The 26644-nt window shown below is 43.0% G+C and overlaps 1 pseudogene; it reads left to right on the forward strand.

Moving 5' to 3' along the window:
* The first annotated feature begins 1235 nt into the window (after positions 1-1235).
* The window catches only part of LOC115411677 (NLR family CARD domain-containing protein 3-like), a 31857-nt pseudogene continuing 6448 nt past the window's right edge, over positions 1236-26644 (forward strand).

Here is a 26644-nt window from a genome sequence, read left to right on the forward strand (position 1 = left end):
CACAACTGGAACAAACTGGGTGTTTGAAAACTTTGGACTGGTATATAAATACATATATATATATAAATATATATATATAATATATATATAATATATATATATATATATATATATATATATGTATATATATAATATATATATAAATAAATTGAGATTTCCTTCAATATTAATAAATATTTTTTGAATATTCTTTGGTAGTTGATTATTTTTGGCTTTAAACATAATTTGTGCTGTTTGTAAATTGATCTGATTATTGACTTTTAATATTTTTAACTGGGTGAATAATCAGCTGCTGTTGTCTGGAACTCAATTTGTATAATCTGCACTTTTCTATCAAGACTTCCTTAATCCCTACAAAATAAAAGCCCTCCAGGGTATCAGTGGGCACTGATCATTCAGTGCTTAACAGAGCTTTTGTTGTGTAAATATTTTTTCCCCTTTTGCTCTTGTACGTTTGGCTGAGAACATGACGCACACACCTGCAGTGACCGTTCACTTCAGCTGAGTGACCTGGAACGAGAGTTGAAAATATGTGGATTATATTGTTGAATGTATTAATCAGACATTAGAATTTTAGGTCACATTCTTTTTTAAAGAACCAAAGGAGAAAAAGAAGAAGAGTCGGACATTTTGACATTTGACATTAAAAGTTCTGAATGCCGTTTACTTATTAATAACCACTTACTGATCCCCATTTTGGCTGAGACTGACCAACACTGAGCCCGTTTACATGACCATAAAAAGCTGATAACTGTTACAGTCAGATAGTCGTCATCAGACCTGATGCATCTACATGCACTTCAGAAACACAGTCATCCATAAACCCTGGTGCAGATGTTCCAGTCCATTATGTGTGCGTAGTGATGATACAATCAAACTTCCTGTTATTGTCTTCAACTCCTGTTGGACTACACAACTTGTCTTTTCTACAGTTTCTTTCTGTTTTTTCTTTCCCCGTGCACAGATGTATGTGGTATCTGGGTAACTTTACTCTCCTAACACTGCTGATTTCTTTTTCATCATTGCTATGAATTAGAAAAAACGATATAAGTTAGGCAGTTATGCTGTGAGGCTAACAAATGTGAGTTTTTCTTTTGTATTAGAGAATGCCTGTTGTTTTTTTGCTGAATGAGGTTTGCACATTTTAACTGGTTCCTTCGGAGTCCTGTAAATGCACGAGTCATGTGATGTAAAGGGGAGGAGCTTCATTATTTTAGTCAAACACACAAAGGTTAATGTGTGACTTCTGTAAAAGTAGAAGGAAGAGGACGTTCTGTTGGAGTCAGTCAGGAAGAGTTCAGACATCTGGTTCATGGTGAGTACATTCAGAGGATTTCTTTCTGTTTTAAATATCCTTATTGAGGACGATAATCTGCACAGAGAAAAATGAAACACATCGCAGTTTTGTTGAGTCAAATGTGCAGATGTGATGTAGACTCACTGTGTCCCTGAGGTCAAAGGTCATGACTGATGTTGATGAGGCTGAATTCTTTGTCATTAACCCGTAAAAACCCAGTGTTACTTTGGTGGCACTTCCAAAATATTTTTTCCTCTATATTTAACTTTTCTTAAGTGATGTATCACAATTTCTTATGACATAGTCCTGTGTATTTGTGTTTTTCCAGTGAACATCATGTACTTTCCTGTGTTTCATTCAATGATCATGTAGATGTTCATAAAAGCTCAGAGTAAAGTTGAGAGTTCTTCTATCAGAAACAGAGAAAACTGAAGAAAAAGGGACTTTTTCTGCAAAATCTGTCATTATCTGAACATAAACCCAGTGTGTCCATCCACTGTCACTGATCCAACTCCATGGGTTTTACAGGGGAATCAATGTTGGAGAAGATGACGGTGTTTCCATGGTAACTATGAGCCTCTGAATGTCCAAATATGGTCATATCTGATGACCATGATGATGAACTGTATTTGACTCCAGTTACTGACATGGACTGACAGGATTAAACAGTTTAGATCAGTAGATGGTTTTGTTCGTCTGCGGCTGTTCGGGTCTTTATGGGTTCAATATTTCTGTTCTATGATCAAATCTACAAATCATGTCAGTTTATCATCAGTGTCAATCAAAGTGTTAACACAGTGCAGAGGGGCGGGCTGGTCTGCGCAGGTTACACAGGTGAATTCCATGGGTCAGGTGGTTCAGACTGTGTTCACTGTGGATGGAACAGACCATGTCTGGTTCAGGGGGAGTTCATTCAGCCTGTTTTGTGTTCAGAGTATCTGAGTATGGACTGAATATGTGCCACCAGAAACTGAATTTGAAAAAACTGAATCTGGTGGCACATGTTTCAGCCCATTGAAATGTCATAATCTTACATTCAGTTTCAAGTTTATTGGATTTCAGTTCCGAAATAATAAATTCAGTTTCAAATTATTCTATTCAGATTCAGTTTTCATGATTCACATTCAGTTTCTGGTGGCACATATTCCAGCCACAGTCTGAGTGTCTTCTGTTGTTTAGTTATTGTTGTGACTGGACAGAAAACTTGATGGATGGCCTTCAGCTGGAGTGTGGACCAGGTGTACTGGACTCTGAGTTCACTGTGTTTCTCCTGCTGTGAACACAGTGTTTCTGTGACGTAAACTCACAGCAGTTTTACTGGTTCTCCTTTCAGACCGACTGAAGTTCACAATATGGATGAAGAGGAGGACGGAGCAGAGTTAACCTGTGGTGGAAACAGGGGTTTGTCCACAGAGGATCCTCCAGGAGGCACTGATGAACCAGGACCTCAGAGCCACAGTGAGTCCACTGAAACCCACTTTGACTGGTGGACTTGTAGAATATTTGGACTTGATGTGGTGAAGGACAGTAGACAGATAACAGGAGGACTGGAACGGACGGGAGCGAATTCTATGTGGTTTGAGAAACAGTGTTGATGTTTATCATTTATTCATTTCTATTCAATATTCACAATTCAACCAACAGATACAAACAGAAAGACATTTGCATTAATGCAAACAAAAGCATAAAAAAAAGGAAGAACATCAGTCAATGAACCGACAGACTGCTCTGTGCACCTGGATTTGACCCCAGTACTCTGATTTATTTCATTCTTTTACATCTGCACAGGTGTAAAAAAAAAACAAAAAAACAAGAGAGAAAGAAAAAGAAATCCTAGACAATAGAAGTGACAAATGAGAGCCGAAGACCTGCCTGTCCGTCCATGGGAGTGGATCTCTCCTTCACTGTGGTTCTCCCCGAGGTTTCTCCCTTTTCCCACTGGGTTTTGAGTTTTTCCTCGCCGAGAAGGAGGGTCTAAGGACGGGGGATGCCCTGGACATGACTCATTTTCTTGCTGTTTATTTGACTGTTGTTTACTCCAACTGACTCTGTAAAGCCCTCTGAGATAACCTGGTTGTGATATTGGGCTGTACAAATAAAATTGAATTGAATTGAATTGAAATTGAAGACAATGACAGAAGTTTTATTCTACTGTCACATACATAGGTACATACTCCAAAAGGAATCTGACAAACCAAGGTTTTCTGATTGTCCCATTTCTGAAGAGCATGTAAATGCATCAGATTTCAGACAAGTATCAGATTACTCCAGAAAACAATCTTCAATGTCATATAAACAGATGCAGTGTAGTTGGATGTTTTTACTGCATTTTTTTCATCATTTCATATCATATATATCTATATATATATATATATATATATATATATATATATATATATATACATATATATATATATATATATATATATATATATATATATATGTATATGTGTGTGTGTGTGTGTGTGTGTGTGTCTGTGTGTGTGTGTTTTGAGTGATGACAGGTTTAGTCCAGTGCGTTAACAAATCTTTGGAAAGATAGATGGTTTTTGGCTTTTTTTTTTTTTTTTTTTCATCCCAACAGCCTACTATACTATGTCTTTTTTATAGTTCACACTACACTGAGTCATTCTTTTTGGTAAAGGTTAAAAAACTGTAAGAATGCTGCAGTTTAATTAAGAGTGTAAGATGGAAGTGGCCAATCTGCATGGAATCCTACTATATAATGCACATTCTGTGTCCGTCCAGTCGCTGTTCCACCACAGGAGGACGTTTGTACAGGTTTTCCTCAGCCTTCAACAGGCCTGATCGCTGCCAAATGAATACAAACGTTATCTGACTATCTACTAGGCACAATTTTATGTCCGTATTCAAATGTTGTGAGGTATGCTGGGAGATCTGAGCCTCTCATGTGATCGAACAATGGCACCACGGGTACAATGTCGCTAGTGTATATAATAGTTATTTTCACTAAGTAGTTGTTGTAGTGATGCAAATTACTTTACAGTTCTGTATTTTACATTTGAGAGTGATATTGGATAAGATTCATTGAGCAGGAATGTATGTATTTCTAAAGCATAATTAATACATTTCAGTGGAAATTTTGGGAAAAAATAATACATGTGCAGGAAAACTCAGTTAAATGACAGTCTCATAATGAGGTTTTTACAGAAAAACGATGTTGTTTGTTGTGAATTTTTCAGTTAAGTTGAATGGGATTTGATGTAAAATATACAGCTGAATGTTAATATTACTGAAAGGAATAGTTTAATAACAGTTTATCATGCTAATTCAACAGAAAATGGCTGTAACTTTTACAGGTTTAAGATTTATTTTTTTGGAAATTACAACAGGTTTTGACTGTAGAATTTACAGTTTATCCAGTAAAGATGTTTACATTTCTACTGAGTTTTTAACACAATTCTACTGGCAACCACAGCTGCCAAGAATAATTCTGAAAAACAGCAGGATTTTTTTTTTTTTTTTTTTTTTTTTACAGTGTATCTATTTTATCTTAACTTATCTTAATGCACATGAAACACAAACTGCTGAGTAAGAATCTGCTCAGAAGCAGAAAACATCAAACAAGTTAGTTCTGTTCAACATCTGATGTGAAAGTGAATGTAAAGAGATTCAGAACGTGAACAGGACGAACCGTCGTTAAGTCACTGCTGATGTTGTTGTTAATTAAAGAATGTGTTAATGTCCACAAAGACTGGAAGACAAGTCCTGGTCCTGAAGTGGACCCAGTGTCCTGTTCTTTGTGCCAGAAGGTCCTGAGTGATCCAGTCTGGACCAGCTGTGGACACTGGTTCTGCAGACAGTGCATCAGGTCATACTGGGACCAGTCTGGTTCATCAGGAGACTCATCCTGTCCCCAGTGTGAATTCCAGATGTCAGATCAGGTCAGAAGTATTTGGACAGTGGAACACACTGAACATCTCAATGGATTTGAAATGGAATGTTTCAACGTGTGCTTGGAGGGTCCTGGGTTGGAATCCACCAGCCAGTTTGCTTGGTCTCTGTGTGACCAAGTGGAATGAAGTTCATGCTGTTGTATATAAAGTGTTTGTATTTTGTGTTGTCAGATGAACATAAGCTCAGTCTGAGGAGCAGATGTGAATGTGTGACTGAAGGAACTGATGAAGCAGGAGGTAGAACCCGTCTAAACCGGATCTACACTGAGCTGTACATCACAGAGGGACAGAGTGAAGACGTTAATACCCAACATGAGGTGAGGACGCTGGAGACAGTTTACAAGAAGAAGAAGATCATCCATGACACACCCATCAGGTGTCAGGACATCTTCAAAGCCCTTCCAGACCAGCAGAACCCCATCAGAGTGGTTCTGACCAACGGCGTGGCTGGAGTTGGAAAAACCTTCTCGGTGCTGAAGTTCACTCTGGACTGGGCCGAGGGTTTAGAAAACCAGGACGTCAGTCTGGTGGTTCTGCTGTCCTTCAGAGAGCTGAACCTGGTCTCGATGAGCAGTACAGTCCTGCTGACGCTGCTCCATGTTTTCCATCCAACATTACAGAAGGTCACAGCAGAGCAGATCAACGTCTGCAAACTTCTGTTCATCTTCGACGGACTGGATGAAAGCAGACTTTCACTGGATTTCAACAACTGTGAAGTGGTTTCAGACGTCACACAGAAGAAACCAGTCAACGTCCTGTTGACCAACCTCATCAAGGGGAACCTGCTTCCATCAGCTCTCATCTGGATAACTTCCAGACCTGCAGCAGCCAATCAGATCCCTCCTTCATGTGTGGACAGGATAACAGAAGTCCGAGGATTCACCACTGATGACCAGAAGGAGGAGTACTTCAGAAGGAGATCAGTGATGAAGATCTGTCCAAGACAATCATCTCACACATCAGAAATCCAGGAGTCTCCACATCATGTGTCAAACCCCAGTCTTCTGCTGGATCAGTTCTATGGTTCTGGAGCACATGTTGACTTCAGACCAGAGAGGAGATCTGCCCAAGACCCTGACCCACCTGTACTCACACTTCATCATGGTCCAGACAAAGAGGAAGAAGAAGAAGTATGAAAAAGGACATGAGACCAGTCCAGAAGAGCTGACAGAGGCTGACCGGGAAGTTCTTCTGAAGTTGGGTAGATTGGCATTTGAACAACTGGAGAAAGGAAACATCATGTTCTTTGAAGAAGACCTGGAGCAGTGTGGTCTGGATGTCACAGAGGCCTTGGGTTCACTCTGGGGTTTGTACAGAGATCTTCAAAACAGAGAGAGTGATCTTGAAGAAAACAGTCTACACCTTTGTTCATCTGAGTGTTCAGGAGTTTTCTGGCAGCAGTCTACATCTACCACTGTTACAACACCAACAACACAGAGGTACTGAGGAGTTTTCTGGGACAATGGGACCATAATTCAACCCTCAATGTCTTCCTGAGAGAAGTCATGAAAAAATCCCTCAAAAGTAAAAATGGTCACCTGGACCTTTTGGTTCGTTTCCTCATGGTCTTTGTCTGGAGTCCAACCAGAGAGTTTAGGAGATCTGCTGGGTCCAACAAAGATCAGTCCAGAAAACAATACAGACAGTCATCAACATCCTGAAGAAAATAAACACATGGAGTATCTCTCCTGACAGAAGCATCAACATCTTCCACTGTCTGACGGAAATGAACGACCAAACGATCCATCAGGAGATCCAAGAGTTCCTGAAGTCAGAGAACAGATCAGAGAAGGAACTCTCTGAGATCCAGTGTTCAGCTCTGGCCTACATGCTGCAGATGTCTGAGGAGGTTCTGGATGAGTTGGACTTGTGGAAGTACAACACATCAGATGAAGGACGATGGAGACTGATTCCAGCTGTGAGGAACTGCCGAAAGGCTGAGTAAGAACTGACGTGGATGTTATTACTATTAATGCTACTAATACTGTTCAGCTGTGGTTGTGTCTTTTCTTACACATTAGAAATGTTCTACAACTGTTCTTCACTTTACATGGAATCTGTGTTTACAGACTTGCTGACTGTGCACTTTCAGAGCTTCACGGTGAAGTCGTTGCCTCAGCCCTGATGTCAAATCCTTCCCATTTAACAGCGCTGGACTTGAGCAGAAATGACCTGATGGATTCAGGAGTGAAGTTGCTGTCTTCTGGACTTCAGGGTCCCACTGCAGACTGGAGATTCTGAAGTCAGTTTACTCTATTGATATTTTAAGATTGTGTGTCTTTTTCTTTCACATTAACTCTTTTTCTGTGTTTGCCTGAGCTCATGTTTGACATTATAAATAGTGAAAACTGGTCGTTTTTGTTATTATATCAGATTTCTCTACCCACTGTTAGCTAAGTGGTTTAGTAGCAACCAATTTCGTTTACTTAGTTTGTAATAAATGACATCAGGAATGTCACTGAAGATGTACCAAAGTGTATTCTAGGATGTATCTTTGATCCATACATATGTACTGGCTATTCCAGATACCCCGGAAAACACAGAACAAGTGACTGCTGAGAACGGACCGATTACAACTACAGACACATTCAACAGTTTGAAAACAGCAGCTAATGCAGGAAGAGGTAACAACTCATCCTGTATCTTCTGAGAGGAGCAACCCATGAAAGGGTCCAGCTCAGCCCACATCAATGTATTTCACCCAATAAGACCAAGACCTTTATCCTGAAGTAGCGTCTGGTTCTTTTTCAGATGTTATTGTTTGTGTTGAAGTGGCTGAATGGGCTTGGTCTAGCTCAGTGGTTCCCAACCTTTTTTGAACAAACACCCCCCTTATGTCATCATGAGTCCCCAGCCACCCACCCTACCCAGGGCTGGACCGGTTTACAGAAAAACTACTGGACACGCTTAGGACAACTACCCCAGGGCTGGACCGGTTTACAGAAAAACTACTGACACGCTAGGACAACTACCCAGGGCTGGACCGGTTTACCAGAAAAACTACTGACACGCTTAGGACAACTACCCAGGGCTGGACCGGTTTACAGAAAAACTACTGACACGCTTAGGACAACTACCCAGGGCTGGACTGGTGTACAGAAAAACTACTGACACCTTAGGACAACTACCCAGGGCTGGACCGGTTTTACAGAAAAACTACTGACACGCTTAGGACAACTACCCAGGGCTGGACCGGTTTACAGAAAAACTACTGACCACGCTTCGGACAACTACCCAGGGCTGGACCGGTTACAGAAAAACTACTGACACGCTTAGGACAACTACCCAGGGCTGGACCGGTTTACAGAAAAACTACTGACACGCTTAGGACAACTACCAGGGCTGGACCGGTTTACAGAAAAACTACTGACACGCTTAGGACAACTACCCAGGGCTGGACCGGTTTACAGAAAAACTACTGACACGCTTAGGACAACTACCCAGGGCTGGACCGGTGTACAGAAAAACTACTGACACGCTTAGGACAACTACCCAGGGCTGGACCGGTTTACAGAAAACTACTGACACGCTTAGGACAACTACCCAGGGCTGGACCGGTTTACAGAAAACTACTGGACACGCTTAGGACAACTACCCAGGGCTGGACCGGTTTACAGAAAAACTACTGACACACTTAGGACAACTACCCAGGGCTGGACCGGTTTTACAGAAAAACTACTGACACGCTTAGGACAACTACCCAGGGCTGGACCGGTTTTACAGAAAAACTACTGACACGCTTAGGACAACTACCCAGGGCTGGACCGGTTTACAGAAAAACTACTGACACGCTTAGGACAACTACCCAGGGCTGGACCGGTTTACAGAAAAACTACTGACACGCTTAGGACAACTACCCAGGGCTGGACCGGTTTACAGAAAAACTACTGACACGCTTAGGACAACTACCCAGGGCTGGACCGGTTTACAGAAAAACTACTGACACACTTAGGACAACTACCCAGGGCTGGACCGGTTTACAGAAAAACTACTGACACGCTTAGGACAACTACCCAGGGCTGGACCGGTTCCATCCTACTGATAACACTATGGAGGTACGGAGCGGTGCGGACCGCCGCCAGTGGAAGTGCAAACCAACCTGTCACTCATTTGTCTTTTCTCTTCCTGCTGAAGCTAAACTTTTAAACCTTACCAGAGAAAACACTAACATTAGTATCACAGTAGTGTTCCCTCTGTCGTCTACAGGTTTGTTATTACTGACTTTCTTCTTCTTCTTCTTCATTAAACTTTCCTCTTCTTCGTGGTATTTGTCCAGTATGGTTAATTCAGAGCGGCGCCCCCTGGTGGATTAATTGCCAAAACGCTCATTCCAACACATTAAATGTCAGTAGCAGCACTTTGTTCCAGTCAGACTAATGACAACGACAGTAAAGCACATTTACAAAAGGAACTAACAACTGGAATGGGATTATCACCTCCACCAGGAGGTACTGTGATGCTTTGTTTTATGTGCATGCATGCTTGTATGTTTGTTTGTTAGCAGGATAACTCAAAAAGTTATGGACAAATTTTCAGGAAATTTTCAGGAAATGTTGATACTGGCACAAGGAAGAAACGATAAAATTTTGGTGGTGATGGGGGGGGGGGGGTCTGTTTTGGCAGAGGTCTGTGCTCTCCGAGTGCTTTTCTTGTTAAGGACTTGCACTCGTACACGGTCTGGGATAAAGTGGTACTGGTGCATCCCTACTAGTCTGTTCATTGACCAAAAATACATATGTATGACAAACTACAGCAGTCAGCTGTGTACAGTGTGATACCTGACACACACACACACACACACACACACACACACACACACAGAGTCCACTTCCCTTTTAATATATAGATTTGTGTTATTTCTTTGGTTCAGCTCATTTTACTACATTCAAACAGGTGAGGAGAAACTTTGCTAGATATGTTTGGAGATTTGATCGTTTTATTCTCCTGTGTTTATTCATGTGTGACCATTTGAACAACAAAACTTCAGTAACATCAGACACTAAAAACAAGTCACAATGACATTTTGTTTTTTTCAGTGGTTTTCAATCAGGTTCCAAACACAGAAAGAAAAATAGCGTTAAACATGAGTAATTGTGATATTTATGAGGTTGAATTTATGATGATCCATAATAACTCCATGTTGGAGTTAAATTCTGATATTTACTCTTTTATTCAGATTGAACTGGTGCAGTTTGTCATGGATCAGCTGTTCTTCTCTGGCCTCGGCTCTGGAGTCCAGTCCTTCCCATCTGATAGAACTTGACCTGAGCAAAAACTACCTGCAGGATTCAGGAGCGATGCATCTGTGTGGTTTTCTGCAGAATCTGTCGACTTAGAAGTCTGAGGTCAGTTTTCTGTCATAGAATTTACATCATCATTCATTAAAAGTCATTGGTAAAATATTTTTTAAATCTTATCTAAGGTTTTACTGAGACCTGTTGAATTTGATCAGCTCATGTCCCTTTTAAAACTTTTCAAGACCGCTTCACCTCAAGCCTGTAATGTAATATAGCGCACCTGAGGCTTTTGGATGCACATTTGCCTTCTGTAAAACCAACACTGAATATCTCCTTGACAAAGATAGATCTGGGTAGATTATCAAGGGACACTGACAACTTATAATTCCTGTTGTTATTTTACCTTGTACTTGTACTTTGTATCTGAGAGGATCTTGGCATGTATTCTGTAAAATACACGGTTTTTAAGGTTAAAAGAGACAGTAAATAATGTAAATTTATTTGTATAAATGGCCGGCACCGCTCCTCTTAATTCATGTGAATTATAAAACTGCTGCAGTCATTTCCACTCATACTGTTTCAGTTTATACCCTGTTAAATGGATGTATCTGTGTTTTGTGTTAATAGTTAATGTTTAAGCCTCTGATTTACATGGTTGCAGACTGTACTATAAAGAAGTCACATTCAAAACTAGAAGCACTCGGAGAGCGCAGACCTCCGCCAAGGCTGATCAGTGGCCCCCCCCCATGGGCCCCCCCATGCCAAGGAGGTTATGTTTTTGCCAGGGTTTGTTTGTCTGTCTGTCTGTCCGTTAGTGTGCAACATAACTCAAAAAGTTATGGACAGATTTTGATGAAATTTTCTGGTCGGCGCCCCCCCTGTGGCCCCCCCCACCCCTGATCACCGCCAAAATTTTATCATTTCTTCCTTATCCCATTTCCAACAAACCCTGAAAATTTCATCAAAATCTGTCCATAACTTTTTGAGTTATGTTGCACACTAACGGACAGACAAACAGACAGACAAACAAACAAACCCTGGCAAAAACAGAACCTCCTTGGCGGAGGTAAATATCAAATGTCATAAGACTGACTACAAACACACAAAAGGTTATCGTTACAGATCAGTGGCATGGTACATAATAACGTGGACGATGTCTGTTTATTCCTGACATTATGTTGATCTACAATAATAGTAATTTTAGGTAAAGCTTGATGATTAAGAGTTAATAAAGTTGAGCTGAACATTAAAAACATGAACACATCTAACAGTCATTAATATATTTTTAATCTGCATCATTTATTCTTTCATCAGATTGTTGAGCTGCAGTTTATCATGGATCAGCTGTTCTTCTCTGGCCTTGGCTCTGAAGTCCAATTCTTCTCATCTGATACAACTGGATGTGAGTGGGAACGAGCGTCAGGATTCAGTGGTGGAGCAGCTGTGTCCTTTTCTGCAGAGTCCACATTGTAAACTCCAGACTCTGGGGTCAGTTCACACATTCTATTGTAGAATTTATAACTTTAATTAACTATAAATCTAATTTATTTAGATCTAAAAGTTACTGTAGTAAAATCAGAATCCCATCTCTCATGCAAAATTGAAGAGAAAGAAAAGTCTGCCTGAATTTTATTTTACTGACAGTATTTGGGGTGCAGTGTTTCCCCTGGTCTTGCATTCTTGGGAAGGGGGTCTGGGAGGGATTTGCTTGGTTATGGTGTGGTGTGTCCAGGTGGGTGGGGGTGGGGTGGTCGTACATTAATTCTTTATTGATTCTGTTATAATAATAAGGTGCTTTTCACTCAATTTACTTCTTTGTTATTAATTCAAACCTTCTCTCTCTCTCTCTCTAGCTATCTATCTATCTCTATAAATACACTCTATATCCAACAGTATTCCCTCTCCTGCTTTGACTCTCATATGAATGTCAGGTCCATCCCATTCCTAGTCTATGGGTTCAGTCTGACGTGGCTCCACCCTTTGCAGCTCTAACAGCTTCAACTCTTCTGGGAAGGCTGTCCACAAGGTTTAGGAGTGTGTTCATGGGAATTTTGGACCATTCTTCTAGAAGCGCATTTGTGAGGTCCCACACTGATGTTGGACAGAAGGCCTGGCTCTCAGTCTGCGCTCTAATTCATCCAAAGGTGTTCTATGGGGTTGAGGTCAGGACTGTGTGCAGGCCAGTCCAGTTCATCCACACCAGACTCTGTCCTCCATGTCCAAATGGACCTTGCTTTGTGCACTGGTGCACAGTCATGTTGGAAGAGGAAGGGGCCGGCTCCAAACTGTTCCCACAAAGTTGGGAGCGTGGAATTGTCCCAAATGTCTTGTTCTGCTGAAGCATTCCCAGTTCCTTTCACTGGAACTAAGGGGCCCAGCCCAGCTCCTGAAAAACAACCCCACACCATAACCCCCCCCTCCACCAAACTTTACACTCGGCACAATGCGCTCCCACAAGTATCGTTCTCCTGGAGACCGCCAAACCCAGACCCGTCCGCCAGATCGCCAGATGGAGAAGTGTGATTGGTCAGTCCAGAGAAGGCTCCTCCCCTGCTCTACAGTCCAGTGGTGGCGTGCTTTACACCACTGCATCCACCGCTGTGCATTGCACTTGCTGATGTATGGCTCGGATGCGGCCGCTCGGCCACGGAAACCCATTCCATGAAGCTCTGTGCGCACTGTTCTGGAGCTAATCTGAAGGACACATGAAGTTTGGAGGTCTGTACCACTGACTCTGCAGACAGTCGTCCACCTCTTCACACTCTGCGCCTCAGCATCCGCTGACCCCGCTCCGTCAGTTTCCGTGGCCTACCACTGCGTGGCTGAGTTGCTGTCGTTCCCAAACACTTCCACTTTCTTATAATCCAGCTGACAGCTGACTGTGGAATATTTAGGAGCCAGGAAGTTTCACCACTGGATTTGTGTCACAGGTGGCATCCTATCACAGTTCCACGCTGGAATTCACTGAGCTCCTGAGAGAGACCCATTCTGTCCCAAATGTTTGTAAAAGCAGTCTGCATGCCTAGGGCTGGATTTAATACACCTGTGGACATGGAAGGGACTGGAACAGCTGAGTCTGATGACTGGGATGGAGGAGACAAGACTTTTGGAAATATAGTGTAGATATATAAAATGTGGGTAACACTTTAGAATAAGTCCACACTATCAAGCATTAGTTAATCATTAACAAATACTGAATTCATCATTTATAAAGCATATTTCTGACATGAATGTGTAATAGGCTGAGTACAAAGGCTGAACCCAAAAGCAAGACCACGAGAAACCAATAAGGTTTAGTGTTTTTATTAAACACTTTAACAGGGAAAATGGAACAACACAGAGAATATATAATTCCTGTGGAGCCTCTGGTTCCGGGGATAAACGTCTGGGCTGCGGGTGGTAACGATAGGCAGTCGGCTTGGCCGAGCCGGGAAAACCCCAACGGAATCCCCACTAGGGACAGACAGAGGGAGGTCAATAAACAAGCCAGGTCATACACGGAAAGACAATCATACAGGCAACGGTACATGGGGGACAGGCTAACTCACGGTAGTAATCCAGGCGGAGGTCGAAGCACAGATGATCGTTGGAGGCTGAGGTAACAAAAGGAGCAGGCAGAGACAGAGTCGGGTAAACGAACCAGGTCGGGAACAAACAGGCAGGATAGGAACAGGCTGAATCAGTGGTCGAGGGACGAAAACAGGTCAAACACGGCAGACAAACGAACAGGATCCAAGAAACGCTGGTAAGTGAACACAAACTAGTTGTAGAACACAAACTGGCAACTGAACAGGGGAAGACTGAGGGTTTAAATACACAGGAGGGCGGGAAGACAATGAGACACAGGTGGAGATAATCAGGGAGGAGTCAGGTAATCAGGGAAAAGGTGAACACGGTCAGGGAGAGGAAGTAAAGACAACAGACAAGACACATGAGGGAAACTTAACAAAATAAAACAGGAAACGACAAACAAAACAGAAAAGACAAAGTCCAACAGCCGACATGACAGTACCCCCCCCCTCTAGGGGACGGCACCGGACGGCCCAGGAACCTCTGGGTGGCGCTGATGGAAATCCCGAATCAGGTCCAGGTCCAATATGTAGGAGGCGGGCACCCAGGAACGCTCTTCAGGGCCGTATCCTTCCCAGTCCACCAAATACTGGAAGCCCCTCCCTCGACGGCGGGCTGCCATGAGCCGGCGCACCGTGTAAGCTGGGTCCCCATCGATGATCCGGGGCGGTGGCGGTGGCTGGGTGGGAGGGACCAGTGGACTCTCCTTTGCAGGCTTGACTTGACTGACGTGGAACGTCGGATGAATTCTCATAGTCCTGGGTAATTTAAGGCGCACAGAGACAGGATTAATAACCTTTGAGATCGGGAAAGGGCCCACGAACCTGGGTGCCAGTTTACGGCTCTCCACCCTCAGAGGAAGATGACGGGTAGACAGCCACACACGCTGGTCACGCTGGTAGACCGGAGCCGGGGTCCTGTGCCGGTCCGCCGCTGCCTTATAGGTTCCAGACGCCTTAAGCAGAGCCCGTCTGGCACGAATCCAGGTCCTCTTGCACCTCCTTATTAATGCCAGGGCCGACGGGACGCTGACGTCCTTTTCCAGATTTGAAAACAGAGGAGGTTGATAGCCAAAAACTACATGAAATGAAGACAGACCAGAGGAAGCACAGGGTAACGAATTGTGGGCATACTCTACCCAAATCAGCTGACGGCTCCACGATGCCGGGTTATGAGAGGCCAAAACTCTCAGACCGGCCTCCAACACCTGGTTGAGCCGCTCAGTCTGACCATTAGACTGGGGATGATAACCTGAGGACAGACTGACAGAAACCCCGATGAGGGAGCAAAAAGCACGCCAGAAACATGCACCGAACTGAGGGCTCCTATCAGAAACTATGTCCCTAGGGAACCCATGTAGACGGCAGACATGATATAACACAGCCTCTGCCGTCTCTTTGGCCGAGGGGAGCTTAGGTAGCGGAACAAAGCGAACCATCTTAGAAAATCGGTCCACAATGGTTAACACAGTGGTATTACCATCTGACGGGGGAAGTCCTGTCACAAAGTCTAATGTCACGTCAGACCAGGGTCTACTAGGAACAGGTAATGGATGCAATTGACCAACCGGGGGTTTATTAGAAGTCTTACATGCCGCACAGACAGGACAGGCTGCGACGTACTCCGCCACCTCTTTCTCCATGGCGGGCCACCAGAAGCGCTGTTTTATTACAAACATGGTCCGCTGGACTCCTGGGTGACAAAACAGCCTGGATGTGTGAGCCCAGTGAATAACCTGCGGGCGGAGGTTAGCGGGGACAAACAGACGGTCTGACTGAATGCCAGCCGGAATATCACAGTCCTTTAAAGCATTATTAACAGTCTCTTCAATCTCCCATTGAACAGCCCCCACCACACAACACTCAGGCAGAATAGTTTCAGGCTCAGGATCAGCTTTATCAGGCATGAACAGTCTGGATAGGGCATCAGGTTTACATTCTTGGAGCCAGGCCGATATGAGAGAGAAAAATTGAAACGAGTAAAAAATAATGCCCACCTGGCCTGACGGGAATTGAGTCTTTTGGCGGTCCATAGATATTCAAGATTTTTGTGATCCGTCCAGATCAAGAACGGAACCTCCATTCCCTCCAGCCAATGACGCCATTCTTCTAGAGCCACTTTGATGGCTAGTAGCTCCCTGTTGCCGATGTCGTAGTTTCTTTCTGCCTTAGATAGTTTCTTAGACAGGAAGGCGCACGGGTGGAGCCTATTATCCTTCAGGGAGCGCTGTGAAATAACAGCTCCAACCCCCAAATCAGAGGCGTCCACTTCCACCACGAACTGAAGAGCCAGATCCGGGACTGACAGAATGGGGGCCGACGTGAAGGCTTCCTTAAGCTTTTTAAAAGCCGCCTCAGCTTCGGTGCTCCATCTAAACACAGACTTAGAAGAGGTTAAGGCATGCAAAGGGGCAGCCACACTGCTGAACCCCCTAACAAACTTTCTATAAAAGTTAGCGAATCCAAGGAATCTCTGGACATCCTTACGATTGGTAGGAGTAGGCCAATCCCTGACCGCACTGACCTTATCTGGATCCATCTGCACACTCCCCTCAGCAATGATGAACCCCAGAAATGACACAGACGGGCGGTGAAATTCACACTTCTCCGCTTTCACAAAAAGCTGATTCTGGAGAAGCCTCTGGAGCACCTGGCGGACATGCTGGACATGTCACCTCTCATCCGGGGAAAAAAATCAGAATATCGTCTAAATAGACGAACACAAAAACATTAAGCATGTCACGCAAAACATCATTCACCAGGGCTTGGAAGACAGCGGGGGCGTTGGTGAGACCAAATGGCATAACCAAATACTCATAGTGTCCACTGGGGGTGTTAAATGCCGTCTTCCACTCGTCCCCCTCTCTAATTCTAATTAAGTGATAGGCATTGCGGAGATCTAACTTAGTGAACACTTTAGCTCCGTGCAACAGTTCAAAAGCTGACGACATGAGTGGCAAAGGGTATCTGTTGCGGACAGTTATATCATTTAAGCCACGGTAGTCAATACAGGGACGGAGACTCTTATCCTTTTTGTCTACGAAGAAAAAAACAGCTCCTGCTGGGGACGATGAGGGTCGAATCAAACCAGCTGCTAAGGACTCATCAATGTACTTCTTCATGGCGTCCGTCTCCGGGCCCGACAGGGAATACAACCTTCCCTTAGGGGGACAGGTCCCGGGGCGCAGGTCTATGGCACAGTCATAAGGTCTGTGGGGAGGCAAAGAGGTGGCATGGGCTTTATTGAAAACTTCCTTAAGGTCATGATAGCATTCAGGTACCTTATTTAGTGCAGGAAAATCCGTCTCTTGTTCCCTCAGGGCCTCCACAGAAGCCACAACAGGCTGGACAGGAGCGGATGGGAGACCCCGGGACCGGTCCTTTACTCCATGATCCACACAAGCCTCCCCCCAAGACAGGACCTCTCCTGTCTTCCAATCTACCCGAGGGTTATGAAGTATAAGCCACGGGTGACCTAAAATGAGGGGTTGAGTATCAGAGTGGAAGATATGAAAGCTAAGCTCTTCTGAATGGCCATCCTGGAACTGAAGAGTAACTGGTTGAGTGCGCAGCACCACACGACAGATGATGTGATCGTCCAAAGCCCGTGCCTCCAGGGGGTGCTGCACCGGTATCAGTTCCAGTTTTAGCTGTTTAGCCAGTCTCTCATCCATGAGGTTAGCGTCTGAGCCGGAGTCTATCAGGGCGGAGTGCTGTAGCGAGACAGAGTCAGAAGACAAGCAAACCATAGGCTGCACCCGAGACGTGTTGAGCATACACACTGTACGGCTCAAGAGAGCGCCCTCACCTGTCGGAGTCTTGGGCTTCAGCAGACAGCTGGCGACCCAATGTCCTTCTTGTCCACAGTATAGACACAGTCCGGTCGTCAGACGACGGTGATGCTCCTCTGCGGATAGACGTGTGCGGCCCAACTGCATTGGCTCCTCCCTCGAGGCTTGGCCAGATTCCGGTACTGGTAACGGAGGATCTACAACCTTCCTGTCATGATCAGCTGGACGAATCCCAGACGGTTCAGTCTGCCAGATGCCCCATTGATCCGAGACCAGGGTGGCAGCTGAGATGACGTCATCCAGAGTGTGTAGTTCCTGACAGAGCGCCATCTCACGCCCAATGGTGCGGTTCAGTCCTGACTGAAAAGCAGTAATTAATCCTGCCTCATTCCAACCCGACTCAACTGCCAAAGAGCGAAACTCACTCACATATTGTCTGATCGATCGGTCTCCCTGCCTCAGCCTCATAAGCCTCAGTGCAGCCTGCTGGCCACGAACAGGATGATCATATATTCTTTTAAGTTCGGCCAACAGGCAAGACGCAGACTGAGCTAGGGGGGAATTCTGCTCCATGAGGGAATTGAAAAAACTTAATGGAGGTCCTTCCAACAAACTTGCTACATAAGCAATTTTAGCTGACTCACAAGAAAAGCATCTGGGTTGGGAATCAAAAATTAAGCGTATCTGGGTACAAAAACTTTGACATGTGTCCGGATTACCAGAGTACTTTGAGGGAGGAGGGATGTTAGGTTCCTCCGAGGCCCTCACAGGTGGATCTGAGGGTTCAGGTTCGCTCGGGGGACCCTGGGCGGACGCCTGATTACCGGTGAGCTGGGAAATCTGGGAGGACAGCTGAGACATCTGGCCCATAAGGGACTGCAGGATCTGCTCATGTCCCCCCATGCGTTGCCCCTGTAGGCGGATAGCTTCCCGGACCTGGTCTAGGTCTGCTGGGTTCATAATGTTGGCCAGTTTGTACTGTAATGGGCTGAGTACAAAGGCTGAACCCAAAAGCAAGACCACGAGAAACCAATAAGGTTTAGTGTTTTTATTAAACACTTTAACAGGGAAAATGGAACAACACAGAGAATATATAATTCCTGTGGAGCCTCTGGTTCCGGGGATAAACGTCTGGGCTGCGGGTGGTAACGATAGGCAGTCGGCTTGGCCGAGCCGGGAAAACCCCAACGGAATCCCCACTAGGGACAGACAGAGGGTGGTCAATAAACAAGCCAGGTCATACACGGAAAGACAGTCATACAAGCAACGGTACATGGGGGACAGGCTAACTCACGGTAGTAATCCAGGCGGAGGTCGAAGCACAGGTGATCGTTGGAGGCTGAGGTAACAAAAGGAGCAGGCAGAGACAGAGTCGGGTAAACGAACCAGGTCGGGAACAAACAGGCAGGACAGGAACAGGCTGAATCGATGGTCGAGGGACGAAACAGGTCAAACACGGCAGACAAACGAACAGGATCCAAGAAACGCTGGTTAGTGAACACAAACTAGTTGTAGAACACAAACTGGCAACTGAACAGGGGAAGACTGAGGGTTTAAATACACAGGAGGGCGGGAAGACAATGAGACACAGGTGGAGATAATCAGGGAGGAGTCAGGTAATCAGGGAAAAGGTGAACACGATCAGGGAGAGGAAGTAAAGACAACAGACAAGACACATGAGGGAAACTTAACAAAATAAAACAGGAAACGACAAACAAAACAGAAAAGACAAAGTCCAACAGCCGACATGACAGAATGCTCATTAGTATATGGTTTATAAACACAGTGATGAATGTTTTACTCATCATTAATAAGCTCATCTACAATGTGCTTAATGATTGTATTTTCATACTTTATAAATTAGGGATTCAGCATTTAAATGTTTAGTATTGCATCACACACAAGGTTCAGACCAGTTCTGATGTGCATTTCTGCTCACACATACAGTATTCAGACATGTACTAATATGTTAGTGTGTATTATATACTAACACACATTTATTTTCCAATAGATGTCCCATAAACAGTTATTAACACAGGAATTCATTCTTTCAGGTAGTTCTAAAGCACTTCCTACTCATTGATTCAGTCTCTGGTGTGAGCTCATCTAAAGTGTGCACTATCTGTGACATCTAAAGCATTTACAAATGAGATTTAAAGGATGGCAACGCCTAAAGACTCACAAAAGTCTGTTATTCTAACAAAGGAAAGACACAGCACAGGGGATTATTAAACAAACTGCATGACTGAATGATGAAGGATTATGATTATGAATGATGAGTAAAACATTTATAACTGTGTTTATAAACCATATACTAATGAGTATTCATGTCAGAAATATGCTTTGCAAACAATGAATACAGTATTTGTTAATGCTTAACTAATGCTTCATAGTGTGGACTTATTATAAAGTGTTACCCACATTTGTTAATTAGGGACTGAGCCGAAAGGTAAGGCCCTCTCACACAGTGAGAGGCCTTGCCTGCAAGCAAGGCCCTATTGTTTTTCGTTCGTTTTTATATTATTATTATTCACACACCACTTTGACCTGGATTTTGACCCCCTGAACATGCACGAAAACTCACCAAATTTGGCACACATGTCAGGCCTGGCGAAAAAATTTGATAAAATGAAAAAATTAACCCCATAGGTGCCAAAATGGGCTCTCTAGCGCCACCTATGTGAAAAAAAACGGCAATTGCCCTAGTGGCCAGTAGGAATGTTGTACAGACATGAAACCAGTGCTAAAATTTTTGATGAATCATGCTCTACAAATCATCCACTGACACTCATGACCTATCTGCAACAGGAACTTCGCAATATGCCTTTCAAAATAAAATTTCTAAAACTAACTCTGATGACACGGTTTGTGGTATTGACTTCTAAATAGTGCCAAAAGATACAGTGAACTCTCCTTAATACAACGATTTCACACCTTTTCCATAACTGTCTTAGTTTTTTTTTTTACAAGCCCGCAAAGTTGCCATGTTTGGAACTCATTTTTCATTTTGGAGTTTTTCCCCACATGTGACATATCTACGCGTTCACGGGACTCAGCACAACTCTCACATCCAAAACTTTTTGAGATAGGATGTACGGTTATTGATTTATAACAGTTTGTTTATTTTCATACTTTTTCGGCTTTAGACTGCCATTTGACTCCCTTAACATGCTCCAAAACTCACCAAATTTGCCATGTATGTCATGGCTGGTGAACACTTTCATTCAATATCAAAATTAACCCCTTGTGTGCCAAAATGGACTCTGTAGCGCCACCTATGTACTGAAAAACACACAAAATCTGCCCTAGTGGCCAGTAGGAATGTCACAGAAACATGAAACAAATGCCAAAATGTTGGTCTGATTGAGCCGAGAAATCATACACTGACACTCATGAGCTAACTCCAACAGGAAGTTGGCAATCTGCCTTTGAAAGTTACTCTACGTTTCTGCAATTACTGCTTATTCATTTCAGACCTTTGAATAAAAAGTTATACCTCATTAAATTCCCACAAGTCTGCAGAATCCAAAAGTGAAAGAATTTTTCAGATCCGACCTACGGTTATGGAATAATGGCGATTTTTTGAAGACTATGTTTACTTTCACTTTTAACAATGACAAAGTCTCTATAAAACTCTTCCTGGTGCACAGATGTATGTGTCTGTCCTTAGTGCAGTGGTTCATGTAGCTGCCTATGAAACAAGAGGACCCAAGTTCAAATCCCAGACAATCCAATTTTTTTTTTTTTTTTTTTTTCTTCTTTCTCCATTTTAAAACAGGTTTTACTGAATTGTATTTTGGATATTGGAAATTTTGCACACATTCAAAAGTACACGGAGTACATTTTTTCTAAATAAAACCCCAATTACCAATAATACAAAATTTCTATTACATAACTTCTTTTCATTTTTATGACCAAACACTCAACTGTTTGTACAATGTTTCTTCATTCAAAAGTACTCTTTCTCACAGACACACATGCTCACACAATAGGGTTTTTTCAAAATAAAAGCCTTAAATGTGAGAAATCATCACTTTAATGCTCAATTATTTATACAATTTCAATTCATTTTTCAAACTGATTCTTTCTCTCACAAACAAAACAAATGCACATACACACAGTAGGGTTTCCAAAATAAAAGTCTCATTTTAAAGGTGATGGTGGTTTCAGCAGAGGGTCGCTGGTGTTCTGTACAGATGTAAGGAGGACAGACACTAAAGGGTGGGAACTGGTATGGGGACGGAGAGGTGTGAGTGGAGCTGAGGTGTGGACATTCCCGGGACGCAGATCGCGGGGGAGGCGGAACGCCCGGTGCGAGGTCCCGCCCAATGCTGCTTGCAGCTTTAATTATTAGGGACCGAGCCGAAAGGTAAGGCCCTCTCACACAGTGAGAGGCCTTGCCTGCAAGCAAGGCCCTATTGTTATTCGTTCGTTTTTAGGGACCGAGCCGAAAGGTAAGGCCCTCTCACACAGTGAGAGGCCTTGCCTGCAAGCAAGGCCCTATTGTTATTCGTTCGTTTTTTATTATTATTAGGGACCGAGCCGAAAGGTAAGGCCCTCTCACACAGTGAGAGGCCTTGCCTGCAAGCAAGGCCCTATTGTTATTCGTTCGTTTTTATATTATTATTAGGGACCGAGCCGAAAGGTAAGGCCCTCTCACACAGTGAGAGGCCTTGCCTGCAAGCAAGGCCCTATTGTTATTCGTTCGTTTTTTATTATTATTAGGGACCGAGCCGAAAGGTAAGGCCCTCTCACACAGTGAGAGGCCTTGCCTGCAAGCAAGGCCCTATTGTTATTCGTTCGTTTTTATTAGGGACCGAGCCGAAAGGTAAGGCCCTCTCACACAGTGAGAGGCCTTGCCTGCAAGCAAGGCCCTATTGTTATTCGTTCGTTTTTATATTATTATTATTATTATTATTATACTTCCGTCTCTTTCAACTGGATTTTGACCCCCTAAACATGCTCCAAAACTCACCAAATTTGGCACACATGTCAGGCCTGGCGAAAAATTTGATACAATGAAAAAATTAACCCCATAGGTGCCAAAATGGGCTCGCTAGCGCCACCTATGTCAAAAAAAACGTTAACGGCCCTAGTGGCCAGTAGGTTTGTCGTACAAACATGGAACCAGTGCCAAAATGTTTGTTGGATGATGCACTACAAATGATATACTGACACTTATGACCTAACTCCAACAGGAAGTTCACAATATGCCTTTCAAAATAAGATTTCTATAACTAACTCCGATGACACCGTTTGTCGTATTGACTTCTAAATAGCACCAAAAGATAGAGTGAACCCTCCTCAACAAAGTGATCTCGTAGCTTAGTCTTAACTGTCTTAGTTTTTTTTTTAGAAGCCCATGAATTTTCGATGTTTGGAACTCATTTTCCACTTTGCTATTTTTCCCCACATGTGACATATCTACGCATTCACAGGACTCACCACAACACTCACATGCAAAAAATTTTGAGATAGAATTTACGGTTATTGATTTATAGCAATTTGTTTCTTTTCATACTTTTTCCACTTTAGACTGCCATTTGACCCCCTTAACATGCTCCAAAACTCACCAAATTTGCCATGTATGTCATGGCTGGTGAACACTTTCATACAATATCACAATTAACCCCTTGGGTGCCAAAATACACTCTGTAGCACCACCTTTGTACTAAAAAACACACAAAATCTGCCCTAGCGGCCAGTAGGAATGTCACAGAAACATGAAACAAATGCCAAAATGTTGGTCTGATTGAGCCGACAAATCATACACTGACACTAATGGGCTAACTCCAACAGGAAGTTGGCAATCTGCCTTTGAAAGTTACTCTACGTTTCTGCAATTACTGCTTATTCATTTCAGAGTTTTGACATAAAAGTTAGACCTCTTTGAATTCCCACAAGTCTGCAGAATCCAAAAGTGAAAGAATTTTTCAGATACGACCTACGGTTATGGAATTATAGCGATTTTTTGAAGACTATGTTTAGTTTCACTTTTCCAAATGGCAAAATCCCTATAAAAGTCTTGCTGGTGCACATTTTCACAAGTCTCTCTGTAGTGCAGTGGTTCATGTAGCTACCTATAGAGCCGAAGGACCCTGGTTCAAGTCCCAGGTAATCCAAGAATTTTTTTTTTTTTATTTTATTTTAAAACAGGTTTTACTGCATTGTATTGTGGATATTGGAAATTTTGCACACATTCAAAAGTACACGGAGTACATTTTTTCAAAATAAAACCAAAATTAAGAATAATACAAAATATCTATTACATAACTTCTTTTCATTTTTATGACCAACACTCAACTGTTTGTACAATGTTTCTTCATTCAAAAGTACTCTTTCTCACAGACACACATCCTCACACAATAGGGTTTTTCCAAAATAAAAGCCTTAAATGTGGTAAATCATCACTTTTATACTCACTTATTCATACAATTTCAATTCATTTTTCAAACTGATTCTTTCTCTCACATTAAAAACAAATGCACATACACACAGTAGGGTTTCCAAAATAAAAGTCTCATTTTAAAGGTGATGGTGGCTTCAGCAGAGGGTCACTGGTGTTCTGTACAGATGTAAGGAGGACAGACACTAAAGGATGGGAACTGGTATGGGGACGGACAGGTGTGAGTGGAGCTGAGGCGTCGACAGTCACGGGTGGCGGATCGCGGGGGAGGCGGATCGCCCGGTGCGAGGTCCCGCCCAATGCTGCTTGCAGCTTTAATATTATTATTATTATTATTATACTTCCGTCTCTTTCAACTGGATTTTGACCCCCTAAACATGCTCCAAAACTCACCAAATTTGGCACACATGTCAGGCCTGGTGAAAAATTTGATAAAATGAAAAAAGAAACCCCATAGGTGCCAAAATGGGCTCTCTAGCGCCACCTATGTGAAAAAAAAACGGTAACTGCCCTAGTTGCCAGTAGGAATGTCGTAGAGACATGGAACTAGTGCCAAAATATTTGTTGGATGAAGCACTAAAAATGATATACTGACAGTGATGACCTAACTCAAACAGGAAGTTCGCAATATGCCTTTCAAAATAAAATTTTCAAAACTAACTCCGATGACACCGTTTGTCCTATTGACTTCTAAATAGCACCAAAAGATAGAGTGAACCCTCTGCACAAAAGTGGTCTCGTAGCTTAGTCTTAACTGTCTTAGTTTTTTTTTTACAAGCCTGCAAAGTTGCGATGTTTGGAAGTCATTTTTCACTTTGCAGTTTTTCCCCACATGTGACATATCTACGCGTTCATGGGACTCACCACAATGTTCACATACAAAAATTTTTGAGATGGGATTTACGGTTATTGATTTATAACAATTTGTTTATTTTCATACTTTTTCCTCTTTAGACTGCCATTTGACTCCCTTAACATGCTGCAAAACTCACCAAATTTGCCATGTATGTCATGGCTGGTGAACACTTTCATACAATATCACAATTAACCCCTTGGGTACCAAAATGGACTCTGTAGCGTCACCTATGTACTAAAAAACACACAAAATGTGCCCTAGCGGCCAGTAAGAATGTCACAGAAACATGAAACAAATGCCAAAATGTTGGTCTGATTGAGCCGACAAATCATACACTGACACTAATGAGCTAACTCCAACAGGAAGTTGGCAATCTGCCTTTGAAAGTTACTCTATGATTCTGCAATTACTGCTTATTCATTTCACACTTTTAAAAAAAAAATTATACCTCATTAAATTCCCACAAGTCTGCAGAATCCAAAAGTGAAAGAATTTTTCAGATACGACCTACGGTTATGGAATTATGGCGATTTTTTAAAGACTAAGTTTAGTTTCACTTTTCACAATGGTAAAATCCCTATAAAAGTCTTGCAGGTGCATTTTTAACATGTCTCTCTGTAGTGCAGTGGTTCATGTAGCTGACTGTGGAGCAGAAGGACCCTAGTTCAAGTCCCAGACAATCCAAAATTTTTTTTTTTTTTTTTTAAACAGGTTTTATTGCATTGTATTGTGGATATTGGAAATTTTGCACACATTCAAAAGTACACGGAGTACATTTTTTCTAAATAAAACCCCAATTAAGAATAATACAAAATGTCTGTTGCATAACTTCTTTTTATTTTTATGACCAAACGCTCAACTGTTTGTACAATGTTTCTTCATTCAAAAGTACTCTTTCTCACAGACACACATGCTCACACAATAGGGTTTTTCCAAAATAAAAGCCTTAAATGTGATAAATCATCACTTTTATACTCACTTATTCATACAACTTCAATTCATTTTTCAAACTGATTCTTTCTCTCACATACAAAACAAATGCACATACACACAGTAGGGTTTCCAAAATAAAAGTCTCATTTTAAAGGTGATGGTGGCTTCAGCAGAGGGTCGCTGGTGTTCTGTACAGATGTAAGGAGGACGGACACTAAAGGATGGGAACTGGTATGGGGACGGAGAGGTGTGAGTGGAGCTGAGGTGTGGAGGGTCACGGGAGGCGGATCGCAGGGGAGGCGGATCACGCGGGGGGGGGCGGATCACGCAGGGGGGCGGATCGCGTGGGAGGCGGATCGCCCGGTGCGAGGTCCCGCCCAATGCTGCTTGCAGCTTTAATTATTATTATTATTATTATACTTCCGTCTCTTTCAACTGGATTTTGACCCCCTAAACATGCTCCAAAACTCACCAAATTTGGCACACATGTCAGGCCTGGCGAAAAATTTCATAAAATGTAAAAATTAACCCCACAGGTGCCAAAATGGCCTCTCTAGCGCCACCTATGTAAAAAAAATGGGAAAAGCCCTAGTGGCCACTAGGAATGTCGTACAGACATGAAACCAGTGCCAAAATTC

The sequence above is a fragment of the Sphaeramia orbicularis genome, chromosome 20 (genome assembly GCF_902148855.1).
Source record: "Sphaeramia orbicularis chromosome 20, fSphaOr1.1, whole genome shotgun sequence".
NCBI classification, from domain to species: domain Eukaryota; kingdom Metazoa; phylum Chordata; class Actinopteri; order Kurtiformes; family Apogonidae; genus Sphaeramia; species Sphaeramia orbicularis.